The sequence below is a fragment of the Psammomys obesus genome, unplaced genomic scaffold, assembly GCF_907164565.1.
Source record: "Psammomys obesus unplaced genomic scaffold, mPsaObe1.curated_primary_1811, whole genome shotgun sequence".
Lineage (NCBI taxonomy): Eukaryota > Metazoa > Chordata > Mammalia > Rodentia > Muridae > Psammomys > Psammomys obesus.
Window position 1 is genome coordinate 2303318 of NW_026596244.1, and position 8155 is coordinate 2311472.

At 36.2% G+C, this 8155-nt stretch overlaps 1 non-coding gene across 1 annotated transcript; it reads left to right on the top strand.

The window, feature by feature from the left end:
• Nucleotides 1-7909: 7909 nt before the first annotated feature.
• Nucleotides 7910-8036, top strand: LOC129668630 (small nucleolar RNA SNORA17). Its single transcript, XR_008718952.1, has one exon. It is a non-coding gene; the product is annotated as a small nucleolar RNA SNORA17 (small nucleolar RNA).
• The last annotated feature ends 119 nt before the right edge of the window (nucleotides 8037-8155 follow it).

Genomic DNA, 8155 nt, shown 5'->3' on the forward strand with positions numbered 1-8155 from the left:
TATATATATATATATATATATATATATATATATATATATATATATATTATTGGAATAAGATGGAAATGATGTCAGATCCATTATAAGCAGAATTACCTGCAACTATGAACCGTCACGTGTGTGATGGGAACTGGACTCACATACTCTTTAAGACCAAAGAATGCTTTTAACCAATGATCCATTCTTCCAGGCTCTTACTTGGTACATTTTTTAGTGTCTTTCATTGATTGCTTTTTCACCTTGCTTCAGATATTCACCTCACTTCAGACATTAAAAATCCTTTGTTAATTGAAAAGCTTCTGTAAAGTAAAGGACACTCTTCGTCAGAACAAAACGACAGCTTACAGACTGGGAAAGGATCTTCACCTATCCTATGTCTCACAGAGGGCTAATATCCAGAATATATAAAGAACTCAAGAAGTTAAAAAGCAAGAAGTGAAATAATCCAATATAAAAATGGGTACAGAGCTAAACAGAGAATTCTCAAAGGAGGAATATAGAATGACAGAGAAACAAAGAAATGTTCAATGTCCTTAGTCATCAGGGAAATGCAAATCAAAACGACCTTGAGATTTCACCTTACACCCATCAGAATGGCTAAGATCAAAAACTTAAGTGACAACACATGCTGGAGAGGATGTGGGAATGTAAACTTGTGCAACCACTTTGGAAATCAATTTGGCGCTTTCTCAGACAATTAGGAATAGTGCTTCTTCAAAACCCAGCTATACCACTCCTAAGCATATAATCAAAATATGCTCAAGTACACAATAAGGACATTTGCTCAACCATGTTTGTAGCAGCTTTATTTGTAATAGCCAGAACCTGAAAACAACCCAGATGCCCTTCAGCGGAGGAATCGAAACAGAAATTGTGGTACTTTTACACAATGGAATACTACTCAGCAATTAAAAACAAGGAAATCATGAAATTTGCAGGCAGATGGTGGGATCTAGAAAAAATCATCCTGAGTGAGCTATCCTAGAAGTAGAAAGACACACAGGGTATGTACTCACATATAAGTGGATACTGGACATATAATATAGGATAAACATACTAAAATCTGTCCACCTAAATAGGGTAAGCAAGAAAGAGGTCCATGGTAAAATGATCAATCCTCACTCAGAAAAACAAATGGGATGGACATTGGAAGAAGGAGAAAACAGGAAACAGGACAAGAGTCTACCACACAGGGCCTCTGAAAGACTTTATCAAGCAATGCATTTAAGTAGATGCTGAGACTCATAACCAAGCTTTAGGCAGAGTGCAGGGAATCTTATGAAGGAAGGAATAGATAGTAAGACCTGGAGAGGACAGGAGCTCCCAAGGAGAGCAACAGAACAAAAAAATCTGGGCACAGGAGTCCTTTCTAAGATTGATACTCCAACCAAGGGCCATGCATGGAGATAACCTAGAACTCCTGCGCAGATGTAGCCCATGGCAGCTCGGTATCCAAATGGGTACCCTAGTAAGGGGAACAGGGATTGTCTCTGATGTGAACTCAGTGGCTGGCTCTTTGATCACCTCCCCCTCTGGGAGAGCAGCCTTGCCAGACCACAAAGGAGGACAATGCAACCAGCTCTGATGTGACCTGATAAGCTAGAGTCAGATGGAAGTAGAGGATGACCTCCCCTATCAGTGGACTTGGAGAGGGGCATTGGAGGAGATAAGGGAGGGAGGATGGGATGGGAATGGAATTAGGGAGGGTGCTACAGCTGGAATACAAAATGAATAAACTATAATTAAAATTTAAAAAATAAAAATTTAATTAAAAAGTCCTTTGTTAAGTCTGGGTTCCAGTCAGCAAAACTTCTGTTATAGTAGTGCCTAGGCAAAGGAATTTTATCTTATGCTTCAAGGTTTTTGGTAAGGAAGACCATTTCTTTTTTTCATATCTTTGTTAGACTTTGGGAAACTTTCTTAGGTTTTAGAAGTCCTGTTCTGCATAAGGAGACACTGAAATGATTTAATGATTATTTCATTAATCCAAAGTTAGTTAAAAATACACTTTATGTTTCTGACTTTCCCCACACAATAGTCATTATCAGTCTTTATTCATTTGTAAAATTACTGTTTTTCAAATGTTTGATATGTATTTTAAAAATTACACACAAAAATACAAATGATACATTAACTTTGCTGCCTTCCTTGTTTAGGGCAATTTCTCTTCCAACCCACATTAAGTGAGTCAATTGACATGTGGCGCGTACCGGCCTCACAGATGGATCACTGATGGCAATCACACGATGGCTGGGTTTTGCAACACAGGTGCATAGATTGGCTTTGCTTGCCTGCCAGCTATATACAAATTTTTGGCAGACGCTCTATTTGTACAGAGAGAGAGCACATCCTCATTCAACTGGCACTAGCCCTCTCTGCAATGGGTCTACAGCTCAGCCAGAAATACTGTTTTCAATGGATCTTAGATCCTGAATCAATGCCAAGTTCTTAACTCGTATCTACAACTTGGGAGTAAGCCATTTTGATTAAATAAAATATTCATAAGTTTAATATGGCCACCTTTTACCCCTTCAGTGGAAAGAGAAAACTTGAAGACAGTACTACTTTTCTATTCAAAATATAAAAGGAACATTTCCGTATTTATATTGATGAAAACGGTTCACTTATTAGTTTTTCAATCATACCATTAGTTTCCATTTGTAGGTCTATATTTCCTATTTACAGATTTTTTTTTTTCTGGGGCTAAATAGCTAGCTCAGTAATTTAAAGCCCTTTCTGCTCTTACAGGGGACCTGAATTTGGCCCCCAATAACTATACCAGTTTTCTTCCATTCACATATTAAGTCCAGTGTGGGGGAACTCCGGCATTCTTTTGGCTTCTGCAGGTATCTGCATCTAAATTACCTACATATACACAGACATACCCACATGTACATAAATAAAATAAAAATAAGTCTTTACAAAAAGACAGTGATTGCAATTCCTAAATGTGTATAGATTGGGATACAACATTATGACACACATTTTTGTCTGCATGCATAACAAAATGTTCATTTTGTGAGACTCTAGATAATGCACTGATTCCCAGAAATCCAAGTATGGGTTTCTTTTTCTCCATATTATTGTATTAATTAATTCAATTTACATCTTGGTCATAGTCACCTACATTTTCTTCCCCCAGTCCCACTCTCCCTCCTATATCCCTCTCCCCTATTCATCAGAAATCTCAGCTCATCTATTCACATGAGGACTGAATTCCTCTTCCTTCCTTATGGCCTGGTATGGAAGTCCCATTATGGGGGAAGTGATCAAAAAGCAGGTAACACAGGCCATGTCACAGATATCCCAGCTCCCCTAACTACTGGGCTGACATGAATTCTAAGATGCTAACGAGAGTTATCTTCTTTCATAAGAAATATAGACTTTATTTATGTAATATGCATTATAGTCATGTGCAGAACACAGCATTTGAATTATACCCTCAGGAAAAAAAATATTGTACTGACTAAGATTTTCTATCTCCCCATTCCTGTCTCATTTGAAGGTCCTACAATGTGCTGAATGAAACTGAAAACCTACTGGTTTTCTAACGGTCATTACCTTCAGATTACATATAACAATACATTAAAAGCTCTGATGATTTCATTTCCAAAGTATATTGCATTTTCTTATCTCACATTCAATACTATTGTCATTCAAAGCCAAATTATTGAAAAGCTGAAATAACTTTCTTATTAATATTCCTGCTCTTTCTAGGACTGCCTTTCCCATTATTCTGTTTTCCACGTGGCAGGTAAAATGAGATTGTACATCTGTATCAGATTCATTGTTCTTATTATACTAACTACTTTCGATTGACAATAGGATAAAACACGAAGACCCTTTCTTCTGTTACTACATTTCCTGTCCAATTTAAACACATCCTTTTCCTTACATATATAACAAAAATTTTCCAGTTAGAGATTGACATTTATATCATTGCTTGACACAATTATTATTTCCATTGTTCCTGGAGATTTTAGGCAAAAACCTGGGCTTCAGGTGGCTCTAATGGTTAGCCACAGTCTCCACTCCACCTAATAAAGAAGTATTGATGAAAACCAGAAAACATCTCTATTCAACGTGACCATAGTGGAGAAGGAGATGGATGAAGTGATACTCATGCCTGTCTTTAGGGTATTACCACAATGTTTAATTTTAAAAAGAGGGAAATTTGTAAGAATAATCAAGCAGGGTTGGTTAAAGTGTGGTCCCACTCATCATTGACTATGCATTGTCTTTCTTTAAGTTCTGAAACTTTGGTGTGCCCCTGAAAAATAATCAGATAAATCCTTCAGTTCCTCATTTGTTAATAGCTGAACAATCTCACTCTCATAGATACTGTCTTCTTCTGAGATGAAAGCTCTGTCTTGTGAGGTTTTTCTATTCTTGAAGTTCAAGTTGACTACAAGATTAAGGGCAATAACTATGTTTGTGAATTTTTCATAAGTAAACAAGGCAGAGCTGGAGAGATGGTTTAGCAATGAAGAGTACTTGCCACTCTTAGAAATGACTACCATTTCATTTCCAACACTCAAAGCAGGTCATAACTGCCTTTAACTCAGATCCAGGGAATCTGATGTCTTCTTCTGGTATCTGTGAGAACCTCCATTCACATATAAGTAAATTGCTTACAATAAACATAAAAAAACAATAAATATCTAAAAATAAAAAGTTAAGAATCAGCAGAAATACAGACACAAACTAAAGATAGAGCTATAGAATTTCATCCTGGTTTTAGTTCTCTGTGGACCTGAGTGAGGAGTGCATGCATGCCTTAGAAAAAGCTTCTAAGTACCTATTTTAATTTCAATCTCAAATATAATTTTAACTGGGATATTTAATTATCACCAACTCCTAAAGCCATCCTCAAGGCAAACATAATCACAGTGTTCTATCCTGATCTAAATAAAATGGTAATCTGAGGAAAAAAAATTGCTTAGAAAGAAAATCCTCATATTTTCCTCCTGTTCACTATTGCTCATATATTATCAGTAAAGAAAATGTGGCAGAAGTACATGTAGGATGAAACTGAAAGGCATTGTATCTTGTTCTTAATGATAATTTCTGGTGCTTCTTTAGCTTATGAAAGAGAGAAAGGTCATGAATGGTAGGTGGGTCCTAACATCAATTTTGGACATATATTCAGATATTAATTAAACAAAATGTAAAAAGATCTTTTAAATTTTATAAAATAAGGGAATATAAGTTGTGTTTTCTTTCAAGAAGTCCTATTGGCTGTTTTACTTTCCTGTACAAAATCTTTGGTTGTGATCCCATAGGTATGTACATACCACAGAGCAGATGAGAGTCATTTGAGGCTGGAATTGTTAGAGGCATGTGTTGCCAGCTATTAAAAAACTTTAGGCGAAGTCTTGCCAAATATACACTTTTAATATCATTGCCTTCATATGTCCTTCAGGATCAGCTGGCCACCCAATGTTCAAAGCATCAGCGTGAGTGGTATGAGAGAGTAAAATCCTGGATGCAGCTTTTTACCATTATTTATTTCATCCATCTTGAGGCTAAGCAATACTCACAAAGCCAATAGCTCTAGCATGTAGTTATTGTGCATATTTCTATGAGAATAATTAATCAAGTTTATTTCTTATATATACATCAGTTTTTATTAATAAGTGATAATATATGCAAATACTGCAAAGTATAAAATGATCTACAAAGTAGGGCAGGAGATTTCTGTGGGTTCCATAGCCACTAAGATAGATGCATTAACTGAATATGTTTCAGATAAGTTTCCCAGGGACAGGTGTGCATATACAGTAAATAAACCATGCTCATTACCTTTTAAGTAAAAATTCTAATATACTTAGAACAGTGCTACCATTGATCTATTGTAATTTTGATGGGATAGAAGTACTGCATGATGTCTGTAATAGATTGTGAATGCATATTAACTTCACTTTTTTCAATTAGTACACATTTTAGATGTTTTTCTTTCTAACAAAGTGGGAAAAATATCAAAACAGTCTATCAGAAGTTCTAGAAGTGTGAAGTACTCTAATACCTTTCTTCTGATAAATAATATTTCTTCTTAAGTTTATAAGCTAAGGTATTTAATACATCTTTTAATTGCATTGAATTTTTAATTATTTTTGTATATGACACTGAACTTTTCTGATTGTATCAAAAAGTTTATTTAATTTTTCTAAAAGGCTAATATATTAATTTTACCTATGTTTTATACCTGTTTTTCTATTTCCTTTTATCTGTTTGTTTATTTTTACGTGTGTGTGTGTGTGCATGTGTGTTAAGATGAGAACGTAAGCACAAGGACTACAGAGGCCTTGGATATAAAGTTTAAAGGTGATTTAACTGTCCAGTGTGGGTGTTTGGTAAAAACTCAAATCCCTTTCAAAAGTTTTACATATTCTTAACTGATCAGCCATGATTCCAACTCCTTTATTTCACTTACTTTTAAGTCTGTAATTTTTTTTTATTATTTCAAGACATGATTATAGTCATCTATATGGGTCTTGATGTGGGTTTCATAACTGAGAATTGAGAACATTTTTAACATATCTATTTCTTACGCTCTGCTGAATTTTCATATCACTGCTTCAAACAACTCTTAGACATATGACATCTCTTGTGTTCATTCAGATATTATTTATTGGTAATAAACAATAGAATTGATTATAAAATTCTTTCCTTTTTATTTTCTTTTATTCTGTTTTGTTTTCAAGGTCTGCTCATATACCTTCATCCGTACTTGTGGGCAATGGCTCCATCACTGAGTGACATCTTTCCCTTTCATAGTGTCTTCAACCAAGCTCTCTCAATGAGCTGTGGGGTCACCTAGAAATGATGATCTGCTTCTCCTGCAAATGTAGGAACACAAATGTGTGTGTTACACCATGACTGGAATTGGCTTCATGTTGTTCTTCTAATTTGTTTTTATTTTCTAGGTTTTTTTTTTTTTTTGGTTTGTATTCTGTAATATCCTAATTGTTTTATTTTGTTTCTTCTAGCATTTTTCTGCAAATTCTATGCCAAATAATAAGAGTTTTAAACATCACTAAACAAACAAATGTAGCAGTCACATTGGAGCTCCATTAAGGGATGCTACTTCCTTCCATTTAAAAGAACCCAACCTTCCTCTGGGGGAAAATGTGCCATTATCTACTCCCTTAAAAGTTAATACAGTTAAGTGAACCCATCATTTGGCTAAGGGACCATCCATCAGAAAAGCTGATTCACTCTAAGCAAATAATAAAGAGATGGGAGAAATAACTATCTGTTTAATGAAATAATGTAATTTTCCTTCCCACAATACCAGGCCCAACCTGGCCTCAGCAATGTTAGTGTGTTAATTCTGTCTGTTTTTCTGAGCCCTCAGACAGAAAAATGCAACTTTTTGCTGCTTTTCCCCTCCAGAAGTCTGCCAAAGCCCAGTATGTTTCCCTAGACACATCGGCTTTCTCACTAGTTTTCTAAGTTACTCTTGCTCTTTCTGCCGTGCCACTGATTACAAAGGGCGAGTATTCCTCTCTTTCTTTGCTCCATCTTCCTCCAGTGGGTAATTGCCAAACCATGTGGCTTGATACTTCTGGTGCTACTCCCCCTTTTGGACACTAACAAAATTGCCTTTAAGCTTTCTCCTGAGTCTGCACTTATATTATTTCATTAACTAGATTAAGAACATTAAGAAGAGAACTCAGTCTCTTCATTAGTTTGTGACTCTCTAGATAGGATTCTCCCAATTCTTCAGTAACAGAGACATATTATAAATACACCAAGGTTCATGAATATAATATAAAAATATGAAATCCCCAGTGGAAGTATTAGTAGAAGTAGGATAGAAAGGTAGGGAGAATGGGAAGAGAGCAGCTTCGATAACCCTGGACTGTGTTGGAAGTTACTTAGCAACTGAGTTAACAATTTGACTAAACCTGGCCCTAGAAGCATTGCAGGTGTGACTGACATGTCTCTTCTGAGGCAATAGATAGCAGAAAGAAGCTTTGTCTAAGCTTAGTGTTCTGACCTATGAATACCTGAATGTTTAGTCGCTCAACATTCCCTGAAAAAAACAAGACTGAGGTGGCCACGAGCCTGGTACCGCACAGGCCCCGATGGTTTCCAGGGCCAGGAGCGGGCCAGGAGCGGGCCAGGAGCGGGCCAGGAGCGGGCCAGGAGC